Below are 16,675 nucleotides of genomic sequence, written 5' to 3' on the forward strand. Positions count from 1 at the left end.
ATTTGAATGTTTCGAAGTCCTAAACATAATCTAGTTTTTAATTAGGTTGCCTAATCTTTTTTGAACTAGAAGTTAATGCTACTCCAAACAAATTGTTTTTTTTTTTTGTTAGTTTTTATAGTTTTCAGACCACTGTCTATACTTTTTACTCATTGTGCTAGTCGGTTAGTTGCCTGGAAGCTCTAAACAGTTCTGGCGGTGGTTCTTAAAGCCAAAAGCCGAACTTGTTTTTGTAGCTCCAAAGAAAAACAAAACCGAAAAAAAGAAACAAGAGCAACAAAAACAAAAGGGAAACAATTGTTTGCGCGCCAATTGTCTCTGTCCCACAGTCCACAGGTCTCCCGCTGGCCATTCACAATGGGAATGGGGATCTTGTGGTCACATTAGAGCAGAGCACAGAACATAGTCGGCCCATGGATTGGGACTGGTCAGTGAGTAGAGGAATGGAAGAGAGAGGGGAGGCTCTCGGGCAAATGTCTTGTTCCATAGAATTTGAAACGGAAACATTGAACACTTTGTTTTGGTTCTTGTTTCACATTTTCCCTTCGTTTTATTCAACTCCTTCCTCCTTCTCCTCCATGGATTGTGTGTGAGTTTGTTCTGTTTTTTTTTTTTTTGTTGTTTTTGCCTGTCTGAGTTTTGGCGTTTGTAAGCGCGCGCATGCGTAAGCCTCTCAGTCTCTTAGTCGGTCGAACAGTCTGATGGCAAGTCACGCAATGTGTGAGATCGGTCTGGGGGATTTTTAGGTAAAGTCCATTGGATTTTTAGTCGAAAATTAACAAGCCTCAAAACACAATTTCCAGAGCATGCAAATTCGTTGTTTAAATACGTTAAGAAAAAAAGAAAGGAAAGGAAAAAACATTATGACCAATAAAATACAGGTAGCCGATGTCGCGATACTTCGCACTAGCCAAAGGCATACATAGTTTAAATGTATCTCAAACATTGTAATATGAAACTGTCCTCGTTAATAAAGATAAACGATCTATTAGACAAGTAACAACAACACATATAAACATTCTGAAGTATAATCGATATACCTTGCTAACCAGCATTTATAGAGGGTATGCGAAATCGAAGCAGAAACCGTATCCCCAGCGATAAATGAGTTACTCCCTGTCCGAGCATGTGCATGTCCAGCCAAGACTGGGATTGGGACTGGGATTCGGACTCTTCTGGTCTCTGGACTTTGGCAATCTTTTTGCCCTGCAGCTAATCCAGGCAGGTGCTCGTCGTCTCTCTGCAGGTTGCTCTGCAGCATTTCAACAGCCTTTCAAAATGCATTTTCTCAATCCATTCTCATATGTAAATTTATGCACTCGGCACAAAAGGAGGACAGGCTGGTGGTGCTAGAGGTGGTGCTGGAATAGAACTGGAGATGGAGTTGGAATTGGAGTTGATGTGCTGGAGGGGGCGTGAAAACAAAAATGATGTATGCTTTGGCTGGTTTGAAAATCAACTAATTGATCTCTAGCTAACATGATTCTTATCTCTTACTCTCTATCTGTCTGTCTGTCTGTCTGTCCCTCGCTCTTTGAGAACTTAATTATTTTGCTGAGCAAGTCGCGGGGGGATTGCCAATTTGGTTATCGATACCAACTGACAGCAGGAATATTGATTTCGAATTGGTATGCGAAGGTCAGAAGAACCAAAAAAAAAAAATAACAAAAAAAAAAACTGAAACAAACACGTGTATATACAGTTTTGGTATTTCAATATGTTTGTGATCGAATCTTTCGTTGATTGGCTTTATTCTCTATATTTATATACATAAATCTACTTCAAATATGCAATTTTGTTTATACTTATTTTTGATTGATTAGATAAGGTGATATTAATGTTTCTTTCTAAATGTTTAAAAACTTTTGCAGAAGTTTAGTTAGGATAAAACCTTTACCTTTTCATTTTAGTGACCCAAGTCTTTAATTGGCATTAATATGTAATTAGTTGTCATTTATCTTTGGCTTAAACTAAATAATTTGAAAAAAAAAGTGCTGCTTATAAATAGAATCTTAATTTATTTTAACAAGTTGAAGTTTAGAGAATCGACTTAAGATCCTTTCCTTGTAAAATTAAATACAGATAAAATGTTTCAATATCCTAGATTAGGGTATCATTTTAAACAAACTCTACATAAAAATAAAGATTTTGCCAGTCCAGACGTCTCATACTTCCCCCTAGATCTGTCTATTTAATAGTAAAATATTTCTTAATGTTTTATTTAATATTATATTATTATTATATTAAATCAAAAGTTTAACTATTTGTTCCATTTCGAACTAAGACGATAAATTATTGACAACATTTTTCATTGAGTTAATTTTAGTTTTGTTCAGTGTAGCAAAAATAATGCAAATTATGCGTAAATTTTTGCAATTTCGTTTCTTCGTGTGCTTAATTGGCCTAAAAGTCATTACCTTCAAAGGGGTCAGACGTGCCCGGTAGGGAATGAGACTTTTTGTTTTTGCTTTAGCGGGTTAGTTTTTACCTCATACGTATATTCTTACCGTTATGTTATACATATATGCAAGTCGGGTATTATGCTTGACCTTAAATACTTGAAATTCTTAAAAACAAATTCCAGATCCTGATACTTACTCTTCTACTTCTTGGCCAAACTTTCCAGTATGAGAGATGAGTAAAGAGAGCGTGAGAGATTTCCAGTGAGTTAATTTGGAATTTGGCGGGATTTCTTTAGCAGATGTGCCAGAAAGAGATAGCTTGATATATATAATCAATGAAGAGAGATAATTGACACGTTAATGCAGGATTAAGAGTTGAGCGAAGCAAAGAGCAAACTCTCTTAAATAGCTCTCTCTCTCTCTCTCTTTGCGCAGCTGTTTCCAGTTATGGGATTCTCTCACACTCTCTCTCTCTTGTTCTCGTGTTCTCTCGTGTTCTCGGTGATGGTTGCCGTCGCCGCCGCCATGTGGTGGTCGCACCAAGGACCAATTCCAGATGTTCGTTGGTGGATGATGATGAGCATTTGGCATTCGCCACTCAAAGTCATCTGACGCTTGCGTTTTTGTTTTTGTTCTTTCTCTCCTTTTTCTCCTTTCAATTGCCGTCGGCAAATCAATGGCCGCCCTTCCCCTCTGTAGTTGTGTGAGTGACTTGTGTGTGTGTGTGTGTGTGTGTTTGTTTGTGTGTGCTCAAAGCCTATGGCAGTGCTTTATGACTAAGCAACGGATCGGCCATTATGCAAATTTCTCCATTAAAATCAATCAGCAAAAATCCTTTAGTTATTTAATTATTAAGAAAATCGAAAAAGAATTTCCTTTTTATTTTCCAAAACTTGGATTTAATTTTTTAAATCTTTGAATTTTGTGCGTTTTTATGAGCCGACGGCATTTGTTAGTCGACCTAATTGATTTAAATTATTGGAAAAAAAAACCTTAAGTTTAGTTAGTTAACTTGGCATTAATTTTGTGTGTGTTTTATTTAGTTGGATCTCATAAGAATCAATGTGAAATATTTTGATAATGAAACCAGCAATGAATGGTTTATTGACTTTTGATTCATTTATATGTTAGCCTTTATTACAAGTTAGCTAGTAAAATTCGGTTGTTAATGATGTGTTTTAGACCACGTTTAGTTATATTGAACATAAATTACTTGCAGAATCTACTATACAAATGTATCTCCGTATAAAGAAAATTCTTGTGATATGATTGATTCCATTAACTTTATTAATTAAACATGTTTTCTTATTTTTAAATATATTCAAAATTTTAAGTATTAACTGATAATGATTAAAATTATTTACATTTTATTAAAAGGTAGTGTAGTTTTAATAAAAGTACTTGAACGAAAGTCTGGGAAATGTACATCTTAGGAAAATTCTGTTTTTCGTAGAGTTTGTTGATAGGCTAGTTTTCTATTTAACATTATGCAGACTTTCGACTTTAAAATTTTCATTTTAAATTGATATTTTTTACATACACACACATCCTTCTATGTATATACGTCTAATGTGAATGTGTTTTTCCCCCTTAACGAATAATTCTCAAATAATCATCTTTGGTTCAACTTATCATGGGATATGGAATCTATTTTGCTAAAGGCATTTATAATTTATGAAAAGCTTAGGCTGTAAAAATTAGTATATCATCATTCAGGTCTCTCAGAATCATATTCTATATAATATGAGAAATATATAAATATCATTATCTTGAAAATAAAAGAAATCACTGTTTAACGGTGTTTAATATAGAAGTATCACTTGACAAAAATCAGTAATCCTTAAACATTAAATTATAAATTAAATTTCCAATTCATAAACTCTCCGCAGCTGAACAAAAGAGCATTCAGTATGCGGTTTCTCATATTTTCATTGATTTGAAAATATTGTTCTTTTCCTTTTTTTGTTTTTTGTCTTGAGTTTGCTTCTTTTTAAGGGGAATTGGCACTTAAGTTACTCAAGTGGAAAAAAGTTTTTGTTTTTCGTTTACTCGATACAACTATAGAGAAGAACAAAAAATAAAACAACAAGCGCTTCCCTCCATCTGTCTCTTTTGCTCTCTTTCGGCTTCTATCCATCGCGCATTTTCCCCCTCGATGGCCTGTCAGCTGAATTTTGTTCTTGGATGTGGGGGGGATGGGTCTATGCCCCACACTTCTTCATCTTCATCGTCTTATTTTCGATACCCTGGAGTTATGGATGAAATAGTATATTCAAATTGTCGAACTGCCCGTTTCGATTTCACATTTCCTGCCTATATAGTGTAAATCTCCGACTTGGATATAGCCATTGCAGTTGGCGACTTCTCAGAACTCAGAAAAGAAAAATGTGAGAGGTTGAGATGACTTTAAGCCATTGATTTAATTGAAAATTAAGTACAGGGTACCTTTTAATCGATAACTTTTCTGCACGTGCGAAATTTTTGTATTATTTTTATTGCGTTGCAAAAGTTTTATTTATTTTTTTTCGCTCTTTTTCCCATTCAATTGAAGGGGCACTGACAGCGGCAACACAAAATTTTCATTATGAAATTGGATCGTTGTCAATGCTTTGTGAGAGAGAATAAAGGCATTTTCCATTTAGTAGTTGATTTTTGCTTTAATAATAGCATCCATCTAGTTAGTTGGACTTTGGGAAATTTGCTTGTTTATGGCCTGACACCTGTTTGGTTAGTTTTTCTTCATATCTCCACAAGTGAAAATAATGCTGAAGTAGGTAAAGAAGACTATGGGGAGGATGGGATGAAGGGAGGGAGGGAGTGGTTTAGTAGCCTAGCTGCGGCTGAGTAACCACATAGCGCAGCAGTTCATAAATTAAAGTCTTTCATCTTCTCCTCTTCGTCTCCTGGTTGCCCCTACTGAAACTTTTTTGATGTGATAATTGCGGCTTTTGGCTTACTTTGTTCGCCATTTAATTGTTTGTAATTTGTGAGCATTTTTTCCATCTCTCTGTCTCCCTCCATCTCAGTCTGCGTCTGTCTCTTTCTTGCATTGTAGCAAGTTATATAGTTAGTAGTTTTCCCTTTTCATTTTCTTTAACGTTTTTAGCGAAATTGTTCAACAAATTCTCGCTGGCACGCATTGCTGCATTCGAGGAGATAAACAAGAGGGCGAGCAGCAAGAGAGACGAAGTAGATGATGATGAAGATGGGATGCCCTTTAATCCATTGTTGTTGTTCGTTTGCTTGGGTTTTTCCATTTCCACTTACATTACACATTGTTGTTGGGGTTTCGGGTGGCAAATTGCAATGAATGTTGTTATTTTAGCTTCACTTGCACCTTTACGCTTCGTGGTTTGTGTCTAAGCTTTGACGTGCACTTCCTTTTCATGTTTACGGAAGCGTGACGCAAAAGAAAAAACATTTTTGTTAAAAAAACAAAAAAAAAAATGGTAGAAAAAAGTAATATATATGTACTGGAAAATGAGGGTGCAAAAATTGTATAAGTAATGCAGATATTGAGCGTTAAAGGTCACGGCTGAATTCTGAAATGAGCATAGAATAAAGTAAGAGAATTTTTTCAGTATTTTATTCAAAAGTTAACTTTGTCTTGTCCTTTAAAACTCAAAGATTTGTTTAATAAAAAACTTTTTGTTTAAATGGCATCCAAATAAACTAAATTCCAATTAAAATATTCTTACTTATATACGAGAGACTCTGCGTATACTTTTTGTGATTTATACGACCCTAAATAAGGTATATTTGATTATAGTTGGAGTGCTTATTAAGTGGATAACTTAAGTTAGTCATGAATCTATTCGAATTCATTCGACAAACTTCTTTATGAAAAGAAAGATACACTAGTCATCCAAAATCATTTATGAAGTCATTCAATAAAGTCAACAACAAAAATCTATTCATTAGGGCTAAAGGAGTTCAAATAAAGCAAAGAATTCTTCCAAAATTAAAATGAGGTTTTACGTTTTAAATTATATATTTCAATTTTTTTAAAAAGCCAAATATCTCTTTAATATTATATTGATTTCACATTGAATTCATCGCCTGTATAATCCATTTATACTTTGCTCAAATTGTAATCCATTTTCAGTATTGGCAACATTCAAACACGTACAATTTTCGTTTATTTTCATTGAATTTTCAATTGGGTTCTAAACTCTTTTTCTCTAGAAGTGGCATTTAAGAAAATATTTGTGTTATTGAAAGTGGTCGGGGTGCGCGAGGGGGTGAAGTTTAAAAATAAACAAAATATATGTATATACCACTTCATGATGATTCTCAATCGGAATGGCAAACCCCTCGACAAGTCAAACTCAAAGTACTCCCCCAAGATGGGCTTCAGAGCAGCAAGGGAAAGGGGTTGGGAGGTAAGCACAGTGGGTGGGATGAAGGCAACACAAAAATCTTTTTACGTCAGTTCTGCTTGTCTTGTTGCCTGGCATTTTCTTGCGTTGTTACCTTCAGAGTGAGCAGAGGCAAAGTGAGAGTGAGCGAGAGAGTCTTGCTGCGGCGGGAACTGAAGTGAAATGCTTGGCTGGGTTGCCCCCATTTCCCACTCTTCTCTCACCCCCTCCACTTCTCTAGTATTCAGCCAACTCTGACACCGACTCGCCGGCAATTTCCTTGAGCGAAAAATACACGAAAACGAGAAACGAAAACGAATGAAACTTTTTGCGAAAAACGTTAAACGCAACTGTCCGTCCGTCTGTGCGTCTCTCCGTTCATCCTGCCTCCTGTTGTCTCTCTCTCTTTCTCTCTCGCCCTCTCTTGCCTCCTTGGTTCACCGTTTTGTGTCTGTTTTGTCCGTCTGTCCTGCCGTCCGTTTGTCTGTCTGTCTCTGGTCTGGCCCCAGCAGCAGCACTCGCTTCTGGTTCATCCTTCCGCCTGTCTTGCAGCAGTTTAGTATATAACAAGTCAGCGTCAGCTGCTCCTTGTGCCCCTCATTCCTCCCTTCCACCTACCATTACACCAGGCTTTCCGTCGCACCTCCCTGGTTGAGCTGTTCTTCTTGCCTCTACATTTGCCTTTGAATACTACTTCCATGTTCATTTTACAAGTAAAACGGAAATGACAGTTCCGCAGCGAGAACATCTTTCGCTCTTCGTCGTCGTCGTCGTTGGCGTAGTTGGCGTGGTCGTCCTCCTCCGTTGCTGGTGCCACTTGGCCATGAAAAGTGAAAGAAACCTTTCTCCGCATAATAGTCTGTCAAAGTGGATGACTTTGGCTACCCATTTCCACTTCCATTTCCATCCATGGCCATCTTTAGCTTCAGTTGAGGTTTAACTTTAACTTTTCCACAACTAATTTCTAATTATGAGGGCCTCGAATATCGAAGTGATTTATGGCCTTTTGGAATAATGTCAAATATTTTGTTGTTGCTCTACCAAGGGTAGAGCAAACCAGAGTAAGAGCAACCCCACTTATCCCCACCATTCACACATTTCCATTGAATATTATCCAAAATAAAGCTTGGCAACTTTTTTTCCCATTCGTTTCTTGCTGCATGATTTGATTTATATTTATTTCTTATATTCGTAAATATTATTCTTTGGCTCGCCAGTGGAGCGACTGATTAGCGCAATTTTCTGCTTCGAGAGCAGACGTCAATATCCATATTGAAAAAGTTTGAATTTCCATTATTCTTATCCAGAATTAGCTCCACCCGATCGATCCCCAAATGGTCTATTAATTTTAAATAATAAATGAAAAGGGGTTTTTCTACTTTCCTACTTTAATATGTCAGAAGGCGCTAATTCTCTCTCGATTCCAAGGGGAAAAACTTAAAAAATCCCATTTTAAACATAATATCAATGACATTAAGGGTTTATTTAAACTTTAGTGGAGTTTTCTTGTAAAGTATTCTAAATTTAGTTATTAGAAATATAAGTGATTATTTGATGTCTCAAAGTACAATTTTTATATCTTCTGAGACGATATTACTGTTACTAGTTTTCGATTCCTTTTAAAGTTGAATCAATAAGTAATTAAATTTAAAGCGATTCTTTGGAATATTATTATTAAAATAATCTTAAACAGTTGGTTAAAGTATTTTTACCTTTATCTTGTTTGAATATTGTCTAAACTGTAAACTTTTTATTTCATCATAACCAGATTACACTGTAGTTTCGCACATTTTCAGTATGTATCAATTGTTCCAGGCACTGAAAGACACCCACACATGTTGCTCCACTTAGCTAAGCCTCAGCTTTTCTGCTAGTATCAGTGCGTGTATGTGAGTGTGTGTGTGAGTGCTAAGCAATTCCCCAAAGGCCATCATAGGACAGTAGTACATACATATGTGCATATGTAGGATACTAGAAGATTGGAGAGGATATGTCGAGGCGAAGGCGGAGGCGGAAAGGCAGCAAATGGCGATGTCAACGTCACGATGGCTGTGCGCCACTTCCAAGTAATTTGCAAAACTCTGACACTTTTTCTGTAGTTTTGCGACTTTGATTTATGTGCGTGTGCCATAAGAATTGTTTTTGTATTTCCCCATATCTCTCTGTCTCACACTCTCTCTCTCTTATTCTCTGTATCTCTTTCTCAGTATTTGCTCTTCATCGATTTCATTAATCAAGCAGAGGCAAAAGTGGAGGAAGTGAAAATATGCCTCACTATCAAAATGTATTTGCAATTGATAAACATAGTTAGTGGTGTGAAGGTCAAACTAGTTCAGAGGGTAGCGGCAAACTAATTCCCAAAAAAACAAAACGGAAACCAACTTCTCTTGAAACAAAAGTCTCTGTTATTCTATGGAAAAAGTCAAAAAGTCAACTTCTTCACATGTCCAAAACCAAAAAGTCGCACACACAAAAATAATCCCAAAAACTTTTGCGCTCAAAAACATGAAAACGTTCCACACACAATGACAGGCAAGAAAGGAATGGTTAGGGGCTAGGTTAGGGGGGGTTTGTCAGGCGACAGACAGGAGAGACAGGGACGGTTACTGGGGCAGCGGTCGAGGGGCGAGGCGAAGACGTTGATCACAAAAAGGAAAATGTCAAAGTTCTTTTGCGGTCTCCGAGGTTCTTTAAATGTTCTTCGTAACAAAAACAAAATACATGAAAAACTCAACTCAAAAAACGAATTCTGGCTTCTTTTTTTTTGGAGCTTTCCTGTTGTTGTTGTTGTTGTCTCTTCTTGTGTTGTTTCTTGGAACCTCCGCTAAGGGAATTTAGCCCACAAGAACGCGATTTTACCCATATGTATTCATGTATGTTGTATCTGTTTTTTTGATGTTTCTACATACTGCGAATTGGCGGTAAAGTTTTTAGGCACAGAAAATGTCAATGAAAGTTACGCAAGTTGATTCTCAATTTGACTCAATCTAGTTTTTGGCTTAAACCGAGCTAGACAAAGTTAACTAAGCAGATAGAAATATTTCTTAAATACAGACAAACTGCTTTAGATTCTTTTAACAAAAGTCTTTGCAATCAATTTTGAAATATTTAAGGGAATCTATGTACATATATGTATTTGAGTGCCGGGCTACACCAAGCGTGGTCGCCCTTGAAGCAATTTGGCTTGAAAAAGAAAAGATTTTCCTTGAGCTCAAGCCCAATGAAAAACTTTACATTTTGATCCTTTACCTTATTCGAATTTTTAGCGAAGAGAAGTAAATAAATGAACAAATGTTTAAAATGCTTTTAGATACTAATTAACGCTTTTAGATACTAGAGATCAGCACCAGGGGCTGATCCAAGGGGGTGGTCCACCCGGTCCCTCTTACTCTAACCCTCTTATTGTAAGTAGTTAAAAAGAAGATTTAAGAGCAACTGCTGATTGATCACTTTGGTAAAACATTATTTCTTATGTGAAGTTTTCAAGAAAGTTAAATAGTTTCACTTAGAATGAAACTAAGCCAAAATTTTGCATTTTCCTATCTAGTTGACATTTGCTTAAATCCTTAAATTTGACATACATAAACCGAAATTGTTTTCGTTGTTTTTTTTATTTTGGCCTCTGCTTCCTTCTGCTCTTCAACTTGGCGAGGAATTTTGCTTTTCTAGCAAAACAAATCCGGAAAAACTATTAAGTGTGGGTAAAATTTTAATGAAAAATCTTTTCTAGAATGCAGAAAGCCACTTCAAAAGGCAGTTTTGCCCCTAACCAAAGCCGATGCTGGCATGTTCCGGGCATATTCTCTTTCCAGTTACTCGGTGACATGAATGCTGACAACGTGTCTTAGTTTGCACAAAACGAGCTCAAGAGATGCACACACACACACACACACACACACATACATGCCAGGACATGGATCCTGTTTCTCACTCTATGTATATATGTGTGTGTGTGTGTGTCGACACTTTTGCCTTGGCTTGTCATGTAACAGGAATTTTAATTTAATTACACTTCTTCTCAGTCTTCTCCTTGTGTCTCTGTGTGTACCTCGAACTTATTTCGGGGCTGCCAAATTGTTTTTTTTTTGTCTTTGTGAATAAATATTCACATTAATAGATTAGCCTTGCCCCTTCGGCCCCTCTTTCACCACCTTTATATACTTATGCATATAGAATCAATAAAATCCAGTCAGCATAAATCATTTACTGTTTCCTGCTTGTCTAAGCGATGTTTATCACAAATTAGGAAAATCTCCTTCCCCACATATTCATTCCATTCTGAAAATTCATTTTCAATATTCATAATTTTCTTGGGAGACGAAAGAATTTCGCCACAAGCAAAAATCAATAACTTCAAATTCCAAAAAAAAAACATCAAACTTTTATCCTACAGGTATTTTTGCGTTGCTTTTGTCATATCAACAGACTAAGGCTCTGAGAGTCTGGCTGTGGGTCCTTGTGCGGCATTCGGGTCCTTTTTTGGACTCTCCTTTCCGCAAGGCCGTTGCCGTTCGTGCCAAAAAATAATTTCCTACTTTGCAGACGATGTAGACGCTGGAGAGCTGGAGACGGAGACGGAGACGAAGTCTCGACGATGGCAACTTGGGCGCACTTATTGTTATCAACGGCTGAAATATGGCATTTTAATTTTATTAGCTGCCTTTACATGCTGCACAATGATGGCGATGGCTATGACGATGTGGATGATGATAATGCTTACGATGTTGGCGAATGGTGACAATGAGAATGTTGCCAACAGCAGGCACAGTGGGCTAAAACTTGTTTAGAAAGCACAAAAGAAAGAAGAAAACATCAATGAAGTAATAAAAATCCCCTTAAACCTCGAATTAGAGCTTTATAATAGATTTTAAAATATATTTTTTATAGTTTTTCAAAAGTCCTTTTAATTTATTTTTCACTTACTGCCTGAATTCTAGTTTTGCTAGCCTCATTTAGTTAAAATTCTCAACTTGTTCAAGAGTTTTAAAAAAGTCGTATGATAATTGGAGATCTGGTTTCTTGCTGGTAATAGAACCTGCTGCCTCTTCAAATTGTTATATAGACAGCCTGCTCATTCTTTTTTAGAATCCTTATCGATCGACCTTGCGGCTTGGTTAATATCCAGGCTCTCATATATTTTAAAAATTTAAAAATCTAGACAAATATAAGCTGCCTAACTTCTTAAACAAATGTATGGATAGTTGGTGTTTATTGGAAAGTTTTTAGATTTCCTTGGCCAACTTTTAATTGAAATTCTGTAATTTTCTCGCAGAATATTCTTTCTTTTTTGATATATGTTTATTTAATTAGATCTTTGGCTTTACTTAGCTTAGTTTTTTAGTTTAAAGATATCAAAGATATCGTAAAGGTATTTCTTTTTTCATTTTTCTTATCTATATGAAAGATGCAAAGATCGAAATCATCCCATTGGCTCCCATTGTTCTCAGTTACTTGTTGTTGCCGTCAGCTTGTGTGTGTGTGTTGTTGCCTGTCCTCAGCTGGAATGGGATTCAATGACGAAGCCTTCCCTCGCATCTAGTACCCATAAGGTTCTTCATCGGTGCTCATCGTTGGCCATAAACTGCGCATGTTGGAAACAGGCTAAGAGAATGATGTTGCCTTTCGCTCTTTCTCAATTTCTCTAACCCTCAACCCGAACTGAAGAGTTATAGTGGCACTCGACTTGTGTAGTGTTGCCTTAACCAAAAATGAAGTCATTTGGCTAAAGTTTATGGGTATTTTCAAAAATGTCCTTATTATTATGTTTAAGCTAAATTTCTAGGGACTCTTCTTGTATCTTTCTCTCTCTCTCTCTCATCTCTCTTTAGGGTCCTCTTATTGGGAAATAATTTATGCTCTTCTTTCGCACATTGTTGTTGTTGTTGTCTGCTAAGCGTTTTTCTTCTGTCTTTGTTGTTTTTTTTGTTTCGTAAAGCATCATCTGTTACTTTTTACACTACGAGACGGATGTTGGCTGGCTGGTCTGGTCTGGTCTGATTTTGGCCTGGCCGAAAAGAAAATAAATTCATTTGGAGTGTTCTGGCTCCTAAGGCTGCCTCCGGCATACTTAGTTGGCAAATTCATGGCATCGAGTCGAGAAAAACAATAAACCAAACGAGGGAAAACTTTTCGTTGCGTGGCGTTTTGTGTTTTGCCGACGGCAAAAATCCAATCCAAAATAATTTTGCATTGACTTTCTGTTTTCGGTATTGTGCTCAAATAAGAATTCAAAAATAAAATCCATTTCGTATATTCTCATGGAAATGCTTATTAAATGATCAAAGAAAACGAAGGCAGCCGCGCCGGTTACGAAATCGATATCGGTCTGGAACAACATGTTTGCCATAACGGAAATGAAATTATTGTGTACAATTATTTTGGAGAAACGTAAACTGCGCCTAAGAACGAAACGGAAAAAGTATCGCAAATAGCCCATAACCAAATAGGGCCCAAAAATCAAATATATATATATGAGTGATCTTCCTCAAATCAAATATATATAAGTGATCTTCCTCAAAGATTTCTGCCTCTACCGTACATACACATATTTTTAACCAAATTTGGGGTTTCACATCCAACGGATTTCTGACATATATACACATATATAGAGAAAATTTGAAGGTAAAATTTTGACAAGTCTATAAAAAGTTTTGTATCTGTGTGTACATTTTCTTTTGTATAAGTATTATTTTGTTGAATTGTAGCAGCTGCTGGCCACTTGAAGGGGCCAAAACTTTGAACTTTACTTAATGCAGTGCTTGAAACTTGTTTCCAATTTTTAACTGTTTGATAAACTGCAAGAAAAATTGCTTGTTTTCGGTGGTTTTTGATGGATTTCGATTAAATTTTTGGTATAACAGAATGTACAATGCGCTCCGTCAGATTTGTCTATGAGGTGTCTTTGGGTGATGAAAAAACTTTTGATGATTCAAAAATTTGACTTACTTATGAGACAGAGACTAGGCTCTATAGAAGATTTAGTCCTTGCTCTTAATATGCTTAATGTGTTTCGTTTTAATGTAATGCTCTGGCTTACCTGATTCCCGAGTCTTTTTCAGTGGGTGACAGTTTTTGCTCTTCCTTTTTAATTGCTACCCACATACATATTACTTTTGCGGTATACAACCGGCGCCCCGCATGTCATCGGCAACAACAAGAAGAACAGCAAAATTTACTGCATTTTTACAGTCGAACAAGAACACCAAAAACAACAACAACAAAAAGAACAACAAAATATGTAACGCATGAGCTGACTGAAACGCACAAGAATTGAAAATCAGAGACAAACAGCGCAAAATAATATATATTTTTTTTAAACATGGCGCGAACATAATGTCCTGTGTCCTTGCCTGTCTTTCCAATTGTAGGTTTGCAGCTTTTTTTTGCGCCCTCCTCTCTCTCTGTCGCACTCTCTCTTTGTCGTTGTTTTTGTCTTTGCTTGGTTTGTTGTTTTTGCGAATTTCCCTTCTGCTGGAAAAATCGAACATTGATTTATGGCGTGTGTGTGGCAGAACAGGAGGAATTGTCGTGCAAAATGAGGGGAGGCCCTGACAACGACTATGATGCTGATGAGCTCGAATTGTTTTTGATATGTCTGATACACACACACACACACATTGGCACACACTCGCATCCGCACACACACATCCGCAGACAGACAGATGCAGGTCGGTTACATGGTTGCTGCTGTTCCCTCTCGTTGATGATGATTATTATTATTTGTGACAAACCCATAAGGAAGAAGAGCAACAGCCACCAACCAGCATCATCATCATCTTGTCTCTCCCTCTCTCTTTCTCTTATTTTGCATTCAGTGATGTTGCATTTGCAACTACAAAGAGCAAAAGGAAAAAAGGTTGCAAAAAACATTGCAAATGCAATTCGTAGCGCATAAATTTAAAAAAAAAAAACGCGTGTCACATGTCGATTTTTGATTGTTCGCAAATTAATATATATATATACCTACAGATATATATATATGTATATCTATGTATATGTATATACAAAATACGGGCAACAACTGGGCTCTGTTTCATTTGCGGTTTTTACTTTTTCTTTTTATGGCAGTTGTTACAATTTTCATTGAATTGAAATCAACAATCGCGTCGATTTGTAGCCAAGGGATGACAAAAAATATATATATTTTAATATGCATAATGTTAATAACAATTTAAATGCTTTAAAAAAGACAATTCTGTGGAATATAAAAGCATTAAGTAAGTACTTGTCAAGTGACAAAATAAAGTTTCACCTTATAAAAGTATTCGAATTTCTATTAGGAGAAACACTTATGTAATAGAGCTTCTACGAGGTGGCGCAAAAGAAGTCATCCGATATTGTTTGGCTCTTATTTTTTTTCTAAATGAAAAACTTCGATTCTGTTTTTTGATTATGTTCATTTATACCTTTAGAATTAATTGTGTTAAGTCGAGAAGATGATATCGGACAAATGGGCGCCGTCACAATTCATTGCCATACGGGCTCGTTTTGGCATTTTCCATCACATCGGCGAGCGTTTCGCGCGATAAATTCTCGCATTCGTGTCGGATATTTGCCTTGACAGCTTCCACGGTCTCAGGCTTGTTGATGTAAACACGGGACTTCAAAAAACCCCATAAAAAGAAGTCCGGGACCGTTAAATCGGGCGATCTGGCGTGCCAGTGCAAATCGCCAAAACGCGAAATTAAGCGACCCAGAAACGCGTCCTTCAGAATTATTCCGCGTTCTTGGGGAGTGTATCGCTCCATGGCTTATTCACTTGTATTCTGTATCTGTCTAGTCCTCAATGTCAAAACAGATTTGACATTGGCGGCCATTTGCAAAAATGAGAGCATCTATTATGTATGCATTATAACTTTAGATACTTGGGCTTTAGTTATACATAAATTGATGTCATCTATTAAGAAACTAAAATAACATGAATGTTTTAAAAAGAAACGCATGTAAAACATATTTTGATATAGAACAATTCATTTCATATGGAATGATAAATATATATATAAATATTCAGAGTATTTTTTAATCCTCTTCTAAAGGATCTCAGTTCATTTTTCTCTACGTTTGCCTATCACCTCGCGCTTGATCTAGTTTGAAAAAAATAGAAACCAGAACCATTTGTAATGGCTTTCAGTCATCACAAATTAGATCGCACCACTCTCCACCTGAAATCGTGTTTTCTCTAGCCGATCTATGAGTAATGATTGGTCTTTAGGCGAAACACGCGCTGGTTTTCAGTAATTGCAAGCAATTTGCCGCTCATTTCACTGTCATAAATATCTTTTTGCCCAATGGTTTTCCACCAAAATCGAATACAGGCATACTGCCAATTGTAAATCACCTTCACACCCGGCAGACATTCAGTAATAATAACAACAACAACAACAACTAGACAGACAATTTTCTAACACACACATAGGCACACACATTGCCCCCAAGGTCACAAATTCACAACGTTTTTGCACTAGAAAATGTCGGTTAATAAATTATGTGTAAAACAACGTGTGAACTTACATAAATAATTTTCCTCTTTGAGCCTGTGCTGGTAAATGGGGAATGAAAGAAGGAGGTGAATGTTTAGGGGGAAGGGCAAGGCAGAGAAACAACGGCTAACTCCATAAGAACAACAATCGATTAAGGCTAGATAAAAATCAATTTGCGGCAATAATAAATTGCTCAACTACCAGGCATGATCGAAGCACAGAGAAAGACAGAAAAGGAAGGAGACAGATAGGAAGAACAAGAGAGATCGAGAGAAGGAGAGGAGGAGAGGAGGGGAAACAAGCACCTGTTCCCCGCCTACCGCCCACCTCAATTTAGGTACAATTCGCATACAAATTGCCCCCAAGCAACAGAAACCCAACAAAATTTACAAACATTGTAATCATGGGTTAAATATCGCCAGACTGCAACTCCAAC

Source organism: Drosophila willistoni, chromosome 3R (genome assembly GCF_018902025.1).
Source record: "Drosophila willistoni isolate 14030-0811.24 chromosome 3R, UCI_dwil_1.1, whole genome shotgun sequence".
Classification (NCBI taxonomy): Eukaryota; Metazoa; Arthropoda; class Insecta; order Diptera; family Drosophilidae; genus Drosophila; species Drosophila willistoni.